This window comes from Aotus nancymaae, unplaced genomic scaffold (genome assembly GCF_030222135.1).
Source record: "Aotus nancymaae isolate 86718 unplaced genomic scaffold, 86718_ANA_hifiasm-v0.15.2.pri h1tg000058l, whole genome shotgun sequence".
NCBI lineage: Eukaryota > Metazoa > Chordata > Mammalia > Primates > Aotidae > Aotus > Aotus nancymaae.
Genome location: NW_026988472.1, coordinates 31437520 through 31455189, shown reverse-complemented (window position 1 = coordinate 31455189; position 17670 = coordinate 31437520).

Here is a 17670-nt window from a genome sequence, read left to right as displayed (position 1 = left end):
AAAACACACACGGAGTACTTGGTTTCAAAAGCAGGTAGATTGGTGTACATGTATAGTACTGAAGGTATTATTTTGATAACTTTTTTCTGTGAAGTTGAAATGAGATAACCAGTTGGTCCTTGGTGAGAGAGGATGTTTGAAGCATGAAGAATGGCAATACAGCTCTGTTGGTTTCCTTAAAAGAAGATTCTGACTCAAGCCTGTAATCCCAGCACTTTGGGAGGCTGAGGCGGGCGGATCACGAGGTCAAGAGATCGAGACCATCCTGGTCAACATGGTGAAACCCCGTCTCTACTAAAAATACAAAAAAAAATTAGCTGGGCATAGTGGCGTGTGCCTGTAATCCCAGCTACTCAGGAGGCTGAGGCAGGAGAATTGCCTGAACCCAGGAGGCGGAGGTTGCGGTGAGCCGAGATCGTGCCATTGCACTCCAGCCTGGGTAACAAGAGCGAAACTCTGTCTCAAAAAAAAAAAGATTCTGAAAAGAGGGACTTGGTTGCAGGTAGTTTATTTGGGAGTTGATCCCAAGAAGCACAAGGGAGACAGTGGGAAAAGAGTGACAAATATATGTCGTTATGCCTTCCATCTCATAGAACTCAGTCAGTGGTTACAGTAATTTCGCCAGCAAATTTAAATAATTTTTTAAAATAAACATATACTTTGCTTTATTTCTTTTTATACGAATAAATTTATATAAGAAAACACATGGTTTTTTTTTCCACCGATTTTTTTATTGCATTTTAGGTTTTGAGGTACATGTGAAAAACATGTAAGATTGTTGCATAGGTACACACATGGCAGTGTGGTTTGCTGCCTTCCTCCTCATCACCTATGTCTGGTATTTCTTCCCATGTTATCCCTCCGCAAGTCCCCACTCCCCACTGTCCCTCCACTATTTTGATTGGGATTTTACACATGTAGGCCTATAGCTGCTATTATTCTTTCGAGCCTCTTCAAATTAACATACTACTACTAATAAAGGGTACATTAATGGGAAGTGGCAACTTTGGGCTACTGGAATGAGCCCAGTACCACACTGCAGAACCTCTGAGAAACCATATGGAACCCACCTCAGAATCATCCCACCAGAGGATCCAAATGCTGAGACACTCATCTACCAATTGTCATCTCACATTGATTCAAGATCCTGTGCTCCTAGTCAAGTTTATTAACTTCCCCATGTGTCCAGTTTGTACTTCCTTATGACAGAGCAAGCCCCCACGGTGTTAGAGAAAGCCTTGAGACAGGCAAGTGATATACAAGCACTAGAAGGGGAACACTTTCAGCAAGCTAGAATCTGTCTTCCCCTGTAACTGGTGAACTCAGCCGGGCCTAGGGGATATGCAGCAGGGCATCAGTACAATCTGCTACATTAAATAAGAAATCATTGTCTCATAGTCGCGGACGATAGATCAGTGACTTTATTTAAGAAGTAAAGTAGAATTTCTCAATAGCCTAGAGTCCATGTGAGGTTTTTCTGAAATATTTAATTTGAGATTAGTCATCCCTCGGTATTTTTACCAGACATGTTTAGCTACTGGATCCACGAGAGTAAGTGGGATGTTGCAGATACAGGTAGGGGATTGAGGACAACAGTCCCAAATTCTGTCACATCATACTCTTTGATACTTTTCAGAACTATGCCCATCTTGGTATCCCCTTTGATTTATTGAAGCCCTCATAACTTTCCCAAATTATGACCATGCTTTTTCTCTGTTCCCTGTCACCAGTATTGTCACTTACCAATCATCATCTACTTCATGATAAAAAACATTTTCCTCCCTCACTCTTTTTTTTTTTCTTGAGACAGAGTCTCACTCCCCAGGCTGTGGTGCAGTGGTGCAATCTCAGCTCACTGAAACCTCTGCCTCCTGAGTTCAAGTGATTCTCCTGCCTCACATCCTGAGTAGCTGGGACTACAGGCATGCGCCGCCAAACCCGGTTAATTTTTTTTTTTTTTTTTTTTTTTCGGTAGAGACAGGTTTTCGCTATGTTGTCCAGGCTGGTCTTGAACTCCTGGTCTCAAGTGATCCACCGGCCTCAGCCTCCCAAAGTGCTGAGATTGCAGGTGTGAGTCACTGTGCCCGGCCCCTCATCACTCTTAAAACTCTTCAAAAGAAATCTCTCGGTATGTCACACAAAGTTTCTCATGACCTGCCTTTTCTTACATCTGTACCTTATCTTCCACCACATGGCTGAAGCACTCTTCTTTCTAGCCATAGTACAATATACTAAAGTTCTCTGATTTTTTAGGTCTCTATATAAAATTATCCTTCATCAGAATGTCCTCAACCACATTTCCAGCTGGATAATTGCTACACACTTTATGATTTAAAACCAAAATTTTCTCTCTTCTTGGCACTTTTCCTGAAACTTCTGATCTAATAGCCAAATCAGTGGGTTCCTAACCTACCGTTACATGGTTATCATAGGAGAATTTACTATATACATATATGTGTGCTTGTGTATATGTGTACATATATGTGTGGAGATAGATAGATATTTCTGAATATTTTTGTACTTTCTGAACATTTGTGAAAGGTAGTGACAAGCTTTTCTTCTCTGTATTCCAATAATACAGAGCATATAACAGGACTCTGATAAATTCTAGTTATTTAAGGAATTAATAATAAAGTCCAAACTGTGATTCAAATTTGATCACAGAAAACAAACTAAACACTAGACTAAAATTTGTCAATCTCTACATAAATGCAAGCTTCACTATGGGTAAAATAATGATTTTGTTAAGAATCAGTTTGCAATGATAATATACCCAGTGCTCATCGAGGACAGAGACTTTATTCCTGTTCTAAAAAAATGACTTTTGGTATACCACCCAAATAAAAAGTATGCATTGAGTAAGTGAATAAATGGAAACAAATTAATGAACTCTCATTGTCTGTTGTCCGCTGTTCTTGACCAAATTATTAAATAAAAGCTTTTAAAAAATGTATTCTTCGACATAAGCCTGAGACTATGGAAACATAACCGGGCCTTTCTTTTCCACACTCAGTGAAAATAAAGCAACCTTTTCAACAAGGAGCCCGTCTATTAGAATTTTAACCCTTGGCTGGGCACAGTGGCTCACTCCTGTCATCCCAGCACTTTGGGAGGCCGAGGCGGGCTGATCACAAGTTCAGGAGTTTGAGACCAGCCTGGCCAATATGGTGAAACCCCATCTCTACTAACAATATAAAAATTAGTCTTGCATGGTGGCAGGCATCTGTAGTCCCAGCTACTCAGGAGGCTAAGGCAGGAGAATCACTTGAACCCGGAAGGCAGAGGTTGCAGTGAGCCGAGATCACACCACTGCACTCCAGTCTGGGGGACAGAGTAAGACTCTGTTTCAGAAAAAAAAAAAATTCGACCCTTTAGTTCACTGACTTATAGACAGTCCTTAAGACTTTAGAGATCTAAATGAAAAAAGAGACACTCCTTAATTATGGGTCAAAATTTCCTTTAATCTTTGAAATTACAAATAGCTTATTAAAACCACTTCTATAAGTCATAAGATATATTATGCTTAGATCAAGTAATTAAGAGACAATAATCTTTATCTAATCCTATTTGTAACAATTATGACAATTTGAAGCTACAACACAATAAAAAAATATTTGAATTGAAAATTTATTAAATAAATATATGCCACCCCAATAAAAAGTTATCTCACATCAATTTTCACATGCTGAGACAATGGGGCCACACTTCATTCTACCATGCAAAAAAATTTACCAAAGCCTCATGTTGAGAGAAGATGATGTGAAAAGTTTGGCTGTGCTCAGGAGAACCAACTGTAGCTACAAAAAACAAGCAAGTAAGCAACAGACTGGAAGAACACCTTTTATTAAAATCATTGTGCCTGTCTGAAGAGGTTTTGACTGATGTATATACTCTTTGTTTAAAATTATATTTGTAAGTCATATAAAGTGCTAATATCATATGATATAATGGCTTCTTTAGAAATGGTGCATATACTATTGACTAGATAAAAGCATTATGTAATTTAGGCCTTGCATAAATTATCAGTGCACAAGCCACTATTGCACCGAAAATCTATTCTGTTTGAGAAAGTTTTAAGCTTTCAATAGGAAAGAATATTCAGTAAACCCTGTTGATACACTGGCTAAAAAAATGCACTATGTCATCTATCTTGTTCAGTTATACTATGTTATACTATTGCCTTGATGCATCTACCTAATTTATAATAATCTGAAAAATAATTGGTCACATTTTGAGATTTTAAATTGAATGTTACCATATCTAATTAAGGAGTGAACATACTCTTGAAAAAAGGAAAAAGAAAGGGGAGCGGGAGTTAAATCCATTTGCTACCACAATATTGGAGACTTAGCTAGGGTATTTATTATAAGTATGAATAAATGCACATGTGTTTTATAAATTTAGGGAACAGCTGTGCTTCAAGATTTCTTTTAAGCTATCTTCCAATTTTCTTAATAATCTCTGGGGAGTAAAAGAGACTGGAAATATCTGCAAATATTAATTATAATCTTTATTATAAGACTTTAACTATATAATCTGACTATAAAAGAATGTCATGTATTTTACTAAAGAAGAATATGGCCACAGGGGCAAAAAATCCTAATTGTTTAATACTGATATTTTAACTTGCCAAATAAATATATATATACACATATGTGTATGCATATATATAATTATTTAACTTACCGTTACTTCATCTACTAATACAAATGAGACAACATTTTTTTCCTGTAGTAGCAAATAGCACATACTAAGCTATGGCAATCCCAAACTAGCAGATAAGCAGTGTTTATCATACACACAGTAGATAAATAATGTAAATATATAGAATGTAATATTTATGTACTTTTCATAAAGTTGGTGCTCACATCTACATATATGATTAGAAATTTTATAAATATTTGAATTCACCATGCCCAGTCTTTCTTCTCATTCTTTAAATATGTGTTTTGATTTGCCTTGAACACTATCCTATACATCTTTCAGGTTTAGTGTCTTTATCACTTTATTCTGAAAAGCCTACCCTTTCCCCTCCAGATCAAGTTGAGTATTCTTGTTAAGTACTAATGGAATATCCCTAATTCTCTGTCACAACATTTATCAAATGTTGCTTTTTAAAATAGTTTCCCTTCTGCCACTTAACCTTTTCTCTGTTAAGGCAACATTTGAGCTGATCTTACTCATTGCCCCTACAAGAATCCCTGGCACATAATGAATTTCAAATCTATATATAGGGGTGTGTGTGTGTGTGTGTGTGTGTGTGTGTATGTGTGTGTGTGTGTCTTTATCTGTCTATCTGTCTGTCTACCTATCTATCTATCTATTGAGACAAAAAGACAGGGTCTCGCTCTGTCGCCCAGGTTAGAATGCAGTGGCACTATCATAGCTCACTGCAGCCTCAAACTCCTGAGCTAAGGACTAGGACTACAGGCTAAATATTTAAATATTTTTTTGTAGAGATCGAGTCTCGCTATGTTGCCTAGGCTAATCACAAACTCCTGGCCTCAAGCAATTCTCCTGCCGCGGCATCCCTAAATGTTGGGATTACAGGCATGAGCCATGTGCCAGTATATATTTTTAAAAAATTAAAAGAATGCTAAAATCGATATATAAAAGAATGCCTGCAACCCAGTAGTTACTTAAGAAATATTTGTATATGAATTATTATCTTTAGAACTCCCACTTCCTGCTATGGCTATAATTTCACTTGTGAAGTGATAAAGCCATTATTTTATTTCAGTCCTCAGAAATTTACATTCATAAGTGATCAGTATGGATCAAAATGGAAGAGCCAATATAAAATTGCATTTTATATGGAAGAATCATCATATATCTAAGCATGATACTAACCAAGGCCTGTTTCTTGCAATGGGAAATGTATAGAAGCCTCCTGGAAAAACAGCATTGAAATTTTCATACTGCAGGATAGTGTAAGATACCCTTATTTAAAAAGATTTTGGGGTTTGTTCCTAAGCAAGTTGCAAGATCAGACTCTGTGACATAACGGGTTATTTTTACTTGGAGTTATTCCAGTTTATGAATGGTGCTCTGGGATATATCTCAGAGCTGAGATCCAAAAGTGAACTTGTAATAGGATTGAAGTCTCACTTGAGTTGCCAGCAGCTGACCCATTGCCAGCTCTATTCAGCGTGGAATAGAATAACTCCCTATTTAGCATGGAATGAGTGCTTCATCAAGCAACCTTCTACCTTTACAACATCATACCTCCTGCAAATTATATGTTAAGTGATATATTAATATTTCTTTCTTCAAAATTCTTATGAGCCTTTCAACCTGAAGTTATGATGTGGTCACTGCATGGTCTTGAATGTCAAGCAGTTGAAGTTTACATTTTGAAACTTTTTGATAGCCAATTACTTTGGGAAAGTATTAAATGATTAGTAAATTTTTCCAAAAAGGATATTTTAATGTGAAAATAGACACCAATTCTTAATTATTTATAAAATTCCAATTTTAAATATTAAGTTATAAATATTTATGGATGGCTATTTGACAGCTATGAATTAACTACTATACCATATGAAATGTAACTTTAGTCAATTGCAACTGGTATAATCACTGATATAATTACACATATAGTGTTTTACTTTTATTGTGCAATTGATTCATACAATGAATATTTATTAAGTACCTACTATGTTACAGTAATTTCCTAGTAGCAGTATTCATGGATTTCAACTTAAAATTCACTTGCTCAATATGAAATTTCAGTTAATTCTGTGTGATCAAGGATTTTAGCAATAAAATTAATTATTACTATAAATTAAGCACATTATGATTCTTAACAAGTCGTTGTCACTTTGGGCATACTCACTACAGTTTGAAGTAACCTTCGAAAACAAGGAAGTATATATGTCAAATAGCTCAAATAGCTAGAAGAAAGGATTTCAAATGTTCCCACCACAATGAAATGATAAATGTTCAAGATGATAGATATGCTAATTATCCTGATTTGATTGTCACATGATGTATACATGTATCAAAACATTACATTGTGTCCCATAAATATGTACAATTATGTGTCAATTTAAAAAAGATGTAAAAAACCAAAAAAGTGTAAAGTTGTCAGCCATACAGTGACACAGTCAAATAAGGACAAGTGAAATATAGAGCAATTTGGACCACGTAATTAATAGTAGTACTGCAAAGCTTGATTCCATATATGATTTCCCCCTTCATAAAATTTGCTTATATGAATCAATACAATAATCTAAAACTGAAAATAAAGCAAAAATCTGTGGTCTTGTGATGTACAATATGCACAAACTATTATTTCAAAATAAAAGACAGTGGAATTCTTAATGAAGAACAGACATCTATATTAATACACTAACAAAAATAAAGCTGGTTTATTGAATCACAAAATGATCGAATTTGTGACTGATTCAATATCACTTATCCAAATCCTTAGAGAAAGAATTGCTTTTATACTCTTTATTGTCAACATCTACTGAAATACCATATTTGCTAATTTTATATATCACATAATAGAAAAATAACTCTATACGGACTTCTTTAAAAGATTCCACTCTTCTGATTGTGAAATGAATCCAAACTCAAACCATATTCCAAAATTAATTTATCCCGTATAATTTTAAAAATATATATTTGCATATACTATTTTTCATAGACATATATAGAGTTAGTTTCCTAATCCTTATTAGCTTGTTTTTGTTTTCATCCTTGGAGGGTCACAGGACACAAAACTGTGGAACGTCATCTGTGACCTGAGAAGTCAAATAACTTACTGTTATAAACGAGCCTCTATTCCCCAACTCCTACCTAAACTCTGATGTTCGTTGATTACATTAAAGTCATTTTTTTCTATTATATGAATAGTTCCCTTGTTGAAGTTACCGTGTAATCTTCATTTTCATTAACAATGACTGTTCATCAATAAAACAATTTCAGTGCCAGGACCTCTGGGATTAATAACAGCAGGTATTTCAAGAGCTCACTATTTTTATCGGTGGTTATTCTGACAAAAAGCAAGCTATTTTTTCATGTAAGTCTCTTATTAGCTCTGACTATTTCCTTAGATAACTGTGAAAATCATTTTTATGTTGATTATTAAGTTTTACTTCTTAAATTGCAGTGGCTTATAAACAGGACAAAACACTTCCACTAGATCTTACAATAGGAGTCCTGGTGATACACATCTTAATTATTAGGTTATTTTATTTTCTCTAGCTCTTCTGTAAGAATATTCAAAGCAAAACAGACTTAAGGAGTTATGTAAATTATAGATGGTTTCAAAATTTTGTTGACTTTTACTAGGGACTGTAAAATAAATCAGTTTATATTTCAACATATACGTATTGTCCTGCCGTTACCAGAATGTATGTACAGTCTTTAAAGCTATGGCACAAATGCCCTCAATAGCAAATTCAGCTAATAAAAAAAAAAAATCAGACTGGAATGAAAAAGGGCTAAGGAAGAGCATAAACAGAGTTTAATATTCTCTTATTTCTTTGATGTTTAGCATCGTCTTATTTCTTTGATGTGTTCCTTGTTTATCTCTTCTTGGGCTGCTACAAGGTAATGAAGAATATTTTCAAAGCCATGCTTGTAGAATAGACTGATAGTAAAGCAACACTTCAAGAAAAATGGAGGTAAACCCAGCCCTGATTATATGAGCTGAGTCAGTGATAAGAAAGAATGCCCTTTGCTTACAGAAAAGCATTATTTCTCCTAGTAGTGAAGCTGGTTCCAGCTATTTCTGTTTCCTGGTAGAGTTTGTGTAAACTCTTAGTTTTACATTTTTCTCAAATGTTTGTTATAATTCTCCTATGAAGTCAATTCTGCTTCAAGTTTTCTTGGGGAAATAAATTGTTTCAATTTAATAGTTAGAGAACTATTCAGCCAGTTTGGGTATCTTTTTGTACTCTACCAAGTTCATTCAAAGTTCCCAATTCATGATTATAGAGTTATTCACGGTATCATCTCATTATCTTTCCTGAGGTTGCCTGGATTTGAAAGGATATTCCTATTTGTGTTGCTTGTAGGTATTCTGTCTTATTTCTTTAATTTTCTGAGTAGCTCTCTAAGACGATTACCCAATTTTGGTTTTATTTTGTATCTCCTATTGCATATTATTTCCTTTCTTCTCCTGTTTGGGGTTTACTATGTTTTGCAGTGTTCTATTTTCATTATAATTTTATAATTATCTTTATTATAAGTATAATGTATTATCATTGAACTGCTAATATGCTTTATAATGTTGTTTTTGACCTCCAGGTAATTTTATTTATTTATTTGTTTGTTTGTTTTGAGACAGTCTCGCTCTGTCGCCCAGGCTGGAGTGCACTGGTGCAGTCTTGGCTTGCCTCAACTTCTGCCTCCTGGGCTCAAGCGATTCTCCTGCCTCAGACTCCCGAGTAGCTTGGACTATAGGCATGCACCACTATGCCCAGCTAATTTTTGTATTTTTAATAGAGATGGGGTTTCACCATGTTGGCCCCAGGCCTGCCTCGAACTCTGACCCCAGGTGATTTGCCCGCCTTGGCCTCCCAAAGTGCTGGGATTACGGGCGTGAGCCACTACTCCTGGTGTCTCCAGGTAAGGTTAAATCGATGTTATTTCAAACATGATGAGGAGCTTAGTTTTTTCTTTTTTTCTTTTTTTTTTGAGACGGAGTTTCGCTCTTGTTACCCAGGCTGGAGTGCAATGGCGCGATCTCGGCTCACCGCAACCTCCGCCTCCTGGGTTCAGGCAATTCTCCTGCCTCAGCCTCCTGAGTAGCTGGGACTACAGGCGTGCGCCACCATGCCCAGCTAATTTTTTGTATTTTTAGTAGAGACGGGGTTTCACCGTGTTGACCAGGATGGTCTCCATCTCTTGACCTCGTGATCCACCCGTCTCGGCCTCCCAAAGTGCTGGGATTACAGGCGTGAGCCACCGCGCCCGGCCCCTAGTTATCTTTTTATATTGATTTCTAAGGCAGTTGTATATTGACAAAGAGAAGAAGCTGTGTATGCTTTCATTTTCTTGAGATTTGCTTCATGATCATATGGCAGACCATCTTTTATAAATTTTCATTGTGTGCTTGGGAAGACTGTGTACTGTGCAATTTTTCCTGAATAAACAAATAAAAAGAAAACCTAATATTTAAGATGGCAAGGACTGAAAAAAACACTTCACACAAAAGAGTCCTAAAAAGCCAATGAATGTATAAGGATTCTAAATATCATTATTATTTGGGAAAATACTAATTAAAATCATAGTGGAATACTATTAAGCACCTATTTTAATGGCTAAAATTAAGAAAAAAAATCTAGCTAGTTAGCAGCATTTTCAAAAAACATGGGAGTCATTGACTGTATCTTTCCAAAGTGTTCAAATTTCCATTGTTTCTGTTAAAATACGTTTCTGTCTAATTGATGTTCCTTTCTATGTATCTATATTTTTTGGGCTTTGTAGGGATTCCTTAACAATTTTTAGGACTGATTTTTAGGCCCGGCTCAGTGGCCCACACCTATGATCCTAGCACTTTTGTAGGCCAAGGCAGGAGGATTGCTTGAGCCCAGCAGTTCAAGACCAGCCTGGGCAACATAGCAAGACCCTTACTCTATATATTTAAAAAATTAATCTATTTTCAAAAATAAAAAATTGATTTTTGAAATTGTCTGCCATTGACTAATCAAATAGCTCTTTTGGTCTAATATTTATTTTTTTCTCCTTTGGGACTCTAATTAAAATAATATTGGAATTTCTTACAGTATCCTGTTTATTTTACCTTTTCCTGTATTTTTAAAATTTTTTTGGTCTCTGTAATGTTCTTCCAGTTTTGTTTGATTTTAGAATCTTTATGGTTCTTTTTGAAATTTGGTGTTGCTTTTATGTTGTTTCTAGTTCTCCGTCAGATGATAGAATCTACTCTAGCTATTTTAAGAGGAAACAGATTAACCACACAGCATTAAATGTATTATTGAATAATTGGCAAAATCTGAAAATGCAAAATGGGCTGAAATTCAAAGCCACAAAGCAGAAATGGGCCATCAAGGAGGCTTTAGACCCTGACAAGTCCAGACATACAGAATTAAGCTTTCTGTCCAATAGGGAAGCTTCAGCTCCTAATATCTGTCAGTTCTCAAATCATGCTTCCTCTGCCATAATCTGAAAGTCACTGCTACGACTGGTGGGTTCCAGAACTCTGTTGCCTTTGCCATAACTTAAACCAGCAGTTCTTTAAATTTTTTTTTCTTTTTTCTTAATCTACCTCATTTTTCAAAACTAGATGTTCTTAACCACTTTATTCTCAGTACTTTTTTACACTCAAAAATTACTGTATACCTATAAGGTATTTTATTTATATAGAGTATGCAGGTTGTAATTTAAAATGGTATACCCATTTTGGAAAATGGTCTGGCAGTTCCTGAAAAAGTTAAACATTTGACCCAGCAATTTCATTTCTAAGTTTATACCTAAGAGAAATGAAAATGTATGCCCACACAAAAATATGTGCAAGAAATTTTGTTCATAATAGCAAAAGGATTAAAACCACAAAGTATACATCAACTGATGAATAGACAGACAAAAGTGGTATATTCCTACAGTGGAATAGTATTTGGCCATAAAAATGATACATGCTGTATATGTGCCACATTTTCTTTATCCAGTCTATCCTTAATGAGCGTTTGGGTTGGTTCCAAGTCTTTGCTATTGTAAACAGTGCTGCAATGGAGTACTATGCAGCCATAAAAAAGGATGAGTTCATGTCCTTTGCAGGGACATGGATGAATCTGGAAACCATCATTCTCAGCAAACTGACACAAGAACAGAAAACCAAACACTGCATGTTCTCACTCATAAGTGGGTGTTGAACAATGAGAGCACATGGACACAGGGAGGGGAGCATCACACACTGGGGTCTCTTGGGGGGTGGGGGGCTAGGGGAGGGATAGCAGTGGATGGGGAGATTGGGGAGGGATAACATTAGGAGAAATACCTAATGTAGGTGACTGGGGGAAGGAGGCAGCAAACCACCACAGCATGTGTATACCTATGTGTCAATCCTGCAAGATCTGCACATGTACTCTAGAACTTAAGGTATAATTAAAAAAAAAGATACATGCTGCAACATAGATAAACCTTCAAAACATTATGCTAAGTGATAAAAGCCAGTCACAAAAAAGCCCACATATTATATCATTCCATTTATACTAAAAATCCAGGATAGGCAAAAATATATAGATAGAAACTGATTGTTTAGGACTGGGGATAAGAACGAGGGAGGAGGTGATAACTAAAGAAGAGGCTTTCTTTTTGAGGTGGTAAAAATGTTCTAAAATGTTCTAAAGTTTATTATGGTGATGGTTGTACAAGTCTGTGAATGTACAGCAAATCATTAAATTGTATTAATTGAATGGGTGAGTTGTAGAACATGTGAATTATATCTCAATAAATCTATAAGAAAAAATTCTTTAAAAAACTGAGACCCCCCCCAAGAGAGAGTAGAGCAAGATGGCAGAATAGAAAGCTCCATTGTTCATCCCTCCCTGAAAGAACACTAATTTAACAATTATCTATATAAAAAAGTAACTTCATAAGAACCAAAAATCAGGTGGACACTCATAGTACCTGGTTTTACCTTCATGTCACTGAAAGAGGCACTGAAGAGGTAAGAAAAACAGTACTGAATCACCAGCACCACCCCTTCCCCATCCCCCAGTAGCAGCAACGTGGCATGGAGAGTGTTTCTGTGCACTAGAGAGAGGGAGAGTACAGCAGTTGTGAGGCATTGAACTCAGCGCTAATCTGTTATAGCAGAAAGCAAAACCAGACCAAACTAAGCTAATGCTCACCCAGAGGGGAATGCAACCTACTGAAACACCAGCTGCAGTGGCTAAGGGAGGGCTGGCATCACCCCTCCCCTAACTCCAGGCTGCAAAGCTCATAGCTCCAAAAGAGATTCCTTCCTTCCACTCGAGAAGAAGAGAGAGAAGACTGGGAATGACATTGTTTTGCACCGTGGATACCAGCTCTGCTACAGCAGGATAGGGCACCGGTCAGAGTTACAAGGTCACCTTTCCAGGCCCTATCTCCTAGATGACATTTCTAGACACACCTTGGGCTAGGAGGGAGCCTGATGCCATGAAGGAAAGGACCCAGTCCTGGCAGCATTCATCATCCACTAATTTAAGAGCCCCTGGGCCCTGGATAATAAGCAATGACATCTAGTTACTACATCAAAGGCCTTGGGTGAGCCTCTAAGACTTACTGGCTTCAGGTACCAACAGGGACACAGGAAGTAGAGCACCATGTGGGCTCTTAGGGTCCCTGATCCAGGACTTGACTCTTGGATGGCATTTCTGGACCTGTCCTCGGCCAGAGGGGAGCCCACTTCCCTGAAGGGTGAGTCCCAGGCCAGTCAGCTTTCATCACAAGCTGACTGAAGAGTCCTTGTGCCTTAAGGGAACATCAGCCAGTGGTAGTATGTGGCAAAACTCCCTGTGGGCCTGTGATAGTGGTGGCCAAGGGGTGAGCCTCCTCTGCTTTTGGAAAGGGGAGGGAAGAATGGGAAGGACTGTGTCTTCTGGTTTAAGTGCCAACTCAGTCTCGGTACAATAGAACACCAGGTAGACTTCTAAGGTTTTTGACTCTAGTCCCTGGTTCCCAGACAGTACCTCTGAACTCACCCAGGGCCTGGAGAACTTGTCACCCTGAAGGAAAAGACATAGGCCTGGCTGGTTTTCCACCTGCTGATTGTAGAGCCCCAGGGCCTTGAGTGAACATAGATGGTACCAGGGAGTGGTTACAGCCGGTACTGGGCTAGACCCAGTGCTGTGCTGGCTTTAGGTCTGACCCAGCAAAGTCAAGTGGCCACAAAGCTGCTTGTGTCACTTCATCCCCAGGTCCATGTGGCTTGGAACAGAAAGAGAGATTCTGTGTGTTTCGGAGAAAGTAAGGGAAGTGAACAAGATTGTCTTCCTGGTAATTCAGAGAATTCTCCCAGATTTTGTCCAAAACCATTCTTAAAGTACCTCTGAGTCTATAAGAACCACAGCGTTACTGGGTTGAGGTGCCCTCTAATGTAGATAGAGCTTAGATCACAACACCCAAGACCTTTTGAATATCTGGAAAGCCTTCCAAAGGAGGATGGGTACATACTAATATTGGTAGCAACATCATGTGATATCACTTTAAAGAGAATTATTATTATGAATATTGATATTTATTTTAAACAAACTGTGTGATATTAATTTATTACTCTTTTCCCTATTACATTAAATAAATGAATACAAGTTAATTCAGTTCCAATACAAATAATACTTGGTAAATAACTTATAATAGATATAAAACAAAACATTACAGGATTCCCAAAATATTTATTATAAGATTTATAGCTACAATGACGAAGCATTTCACCTTTTAAAAATACTTACTAAGTTTAAAACATTTACTAAATTACTTGCTGTATGTGACAAAGAAAATATTTTACTAGATTTAGTAGTTCCCTCCCATTATTTTCTCAGCCGTTCTCTGTAAGTTGCACCCCAAAGTGCAAACTTCAAATTAAGTATAACTCTTTTTTTGTCCAGAGACTTTAAATACAGCTGCATCTGTGCAATGTAGATTGAACTATCAACCAGATATGAGTGTGATTTTTCAGAATGGATATTTTTATAACAGAAAAAAAAAGAAATTTATAGGAACAAATTAATCACCTAAGACACTATAGAAACACAGCAAAATCAATGGTTGTACAAACTCTTCTATATTATCAATTTGAATGTGCAAAATATAAACACAAAGTGAGCAGGTGGCCATATAGGTCTTCCCTGCAATGTTTAAATTACTGAAGGAATAAATCACCTAAGGTCTCTATGAGACTAAAAGTATACGATTATTCTGGGTATTTTGGCACCTCATTTCTCTAAATGTTTTATATCTTGATAAGATACAATTGATACAAACAAAAAACACCTTTTAGATATTGAAGAGCTAGACATTTTTATTAAGTGTCAAAACATCAAATACAGAGGTTCCAAATCTGACAGGCCGGTGAGCTTCTAAAACTGCTTTTCAAGTTTCTTATATAAGCTTAATTAGTCTTAGTATCCACCAAGCCTCCATAATAGCTAATGTATAAAATGAATAAGTTTCCATGTCAAGTTTTACTCTCAAGGCTATAGCATTGGGAAGCCCCCCAACCCTTTCCTGAAGGAAACAGTTATTTCTGGCATTTCTGAGGTGCAAGCATATTTTAGGACAATATTTCTCCAAATACAAAAGTTGTTTGCTGTTAAAAGCTCCATGTCGTTTTTGTCTGATGAACTGTACTACATCTTGATATTTCATTCCATCTTCAATTAAAGCTAGGGCAACCAGCAACTGGAGCTTGCCCCAAACTTGCAACACAGTGAATTGCAATATACCAACCAAGATCTTCACAAAATTTATTTTTCATAAGTTTTGACCAGTTATCAATAATCTGGCTGGATGGTGCTGTGCCACCATCAAATGGCCAGTCCAGAACCTGGATGCCTTACTTCTCCAAAAGAGCAATGTTGTAAGTCACTTCACATACTCTTACTATGGTGGTAACTCCATTCTGCTTAAGTTCCTGCAAGAATCTATTAAAGTAGGCATTGGTTGGGTTGTGTGTAATAAGAAATCTCACATTTGTATGCAATTTCCCCAGGACAGTGAGGTTCATTCAAGCCATGTTGATACAATTTTTTTTAAAAAAGACAGAAAGAATATAAAGGAACATAAATGTACTTCAAAATGCTCCAGTTAAAATTTTCAGTGAGTTGAATATGAATTTAGGAGTAGTAGGAAATGAAAGGAGCCTCCAATCAAAAACATCAATATTTCCATACAGTAATACTGAATCAATAGGCAATAAAGGCACTCAGCTTTACCCTTATTCCAATCAGAATGCTTGTAAAATGTTTTGACATTCAATTCAGCTACTCAGTGTCCTGGTTATTCATTCTTATAGGAAGTTCTCAAATATTAAGGAATTTCTGGCGTTCAGTAGTCTGCATAGAAGTTGGGCTGGGCCTAGCAGTAATCCCTACTGTCTCTTAGAAAGTCCATAAATTTGTGTACAAGAACACCAGGAAAGTAAAGGATATGTTCATGCATTGACAAATGTACCCTTATCAGACGGCCAGTCCCAAGTTGGATGCGGCACTATCCAATGTTCGGCTCAGAGGAAAGCATGTAACCAAGCAGGTCCGTTACTATCTGAGTTCCAAAGCTGCCTTAAGCATCATATGTCACAAGCCTACCCTTTAGTTATTAGAGTGAAGAGCAAAGGACAAACTTGGCCACCAATCATGGGGATCCTGGCCAAGTGGACTAAAAGGGACGGGGAGGGGGTAATGCATCAGGCAGGTATGTCACAAAGGGCCAGGGGCCACCCACATGCCCACATTCCAGAGCTATTCATTTTCTGGAAATGTTTCATAAATTCGTCCACACATTAGTGCCACACAACACTTCTAATGCACAGATCATGTTTCATAGACGGTCATTAAATGACAGTTCCCTTTCTTCCTATAAACAAAAAACAAAAAGTGATATTAGAGGTTGCCCTGAATTAACATTATAATTTAATTATGATTTGACAACAGAATAATTGGTTATGATATGAATTTTTCCTTTGGCACAGCTCTGCTCTTAGGTAGGTACTCTGCTCCAGGCTTACTTAGAAATCATTTAGTCATTTCCTTCATTTGCTACAAAACTGAATTGTTTAAGGTGGGTGCGGTGGTGTGTCTGTAGTCCCAGCTACTTGGGAGACCAGAGGATCATTTGAGCCTGGGAGTTCAAGACCAGCCTGAGGGATATAGCAAGACCTCTCTTTAACACCACCACCAAATCTCCCCCGATGTGTTTAACACCAGTTTCCCCAGGCATTTCAAATCAATTTCCCTACATATAAGCATAATGTGGTTTTTAAGATTTAAAGATAAAAAGTACTAAAAATAAAGAATAAAAGAGAAGAATGAAAACAAATCTGCCAGTCTACGAGAGCTCTAAACATCAATCACAATAAATTCTAAAGGTCTTTACTTCTATTCAGGGTGAGAAGGAAGTTAGGGTGTGACTGGGAAAGGAATTGTGGAGAGGACATAAGAACAGCTTTGACTCTCTATATCCTGTAGTGAGGTTAGGACAAGAGAATGAAATGACCACTGTATTTTCCTAAAAATCCAAAAGTTGAAATGACTCTTCATCATTTTACACAACATGGGATAAGGAAGTTTGTGTGGTAAAGAGATTATAGAAAAAAAAGGATATAATGTTATATATGTGTAAAATGATAACATTATACTTATCTTACGGGAGTGGATAAGAAAATAATGTGTATCTACGTGACTATAGTCATATTCTTTTTTTTTTTTTTTTTTTGAGATGGAGTTTCACTCTTGTTGCCCAGGCTGGAGTGCAATGGCCCAATCTCTACTCACCACAACCTCTGCCTCCCGGGTTCAAGCAATTCTCCGGCCTCAGCCTACCGGGTACTTGGCATTACAGGCATGTGCCAGCATGCCCAGTTAATTTTTAGTAGAGACAGGGTTTCTCCATGTTGGTCAGGCTGGTCTCGAACTCCTAACCTCAGGTAATCTGCCTGCCTCGGCTTTCAAAGTGCTGGGATTACAGGCATGAGCCACCATGCTTGGCCAACTATAGTCA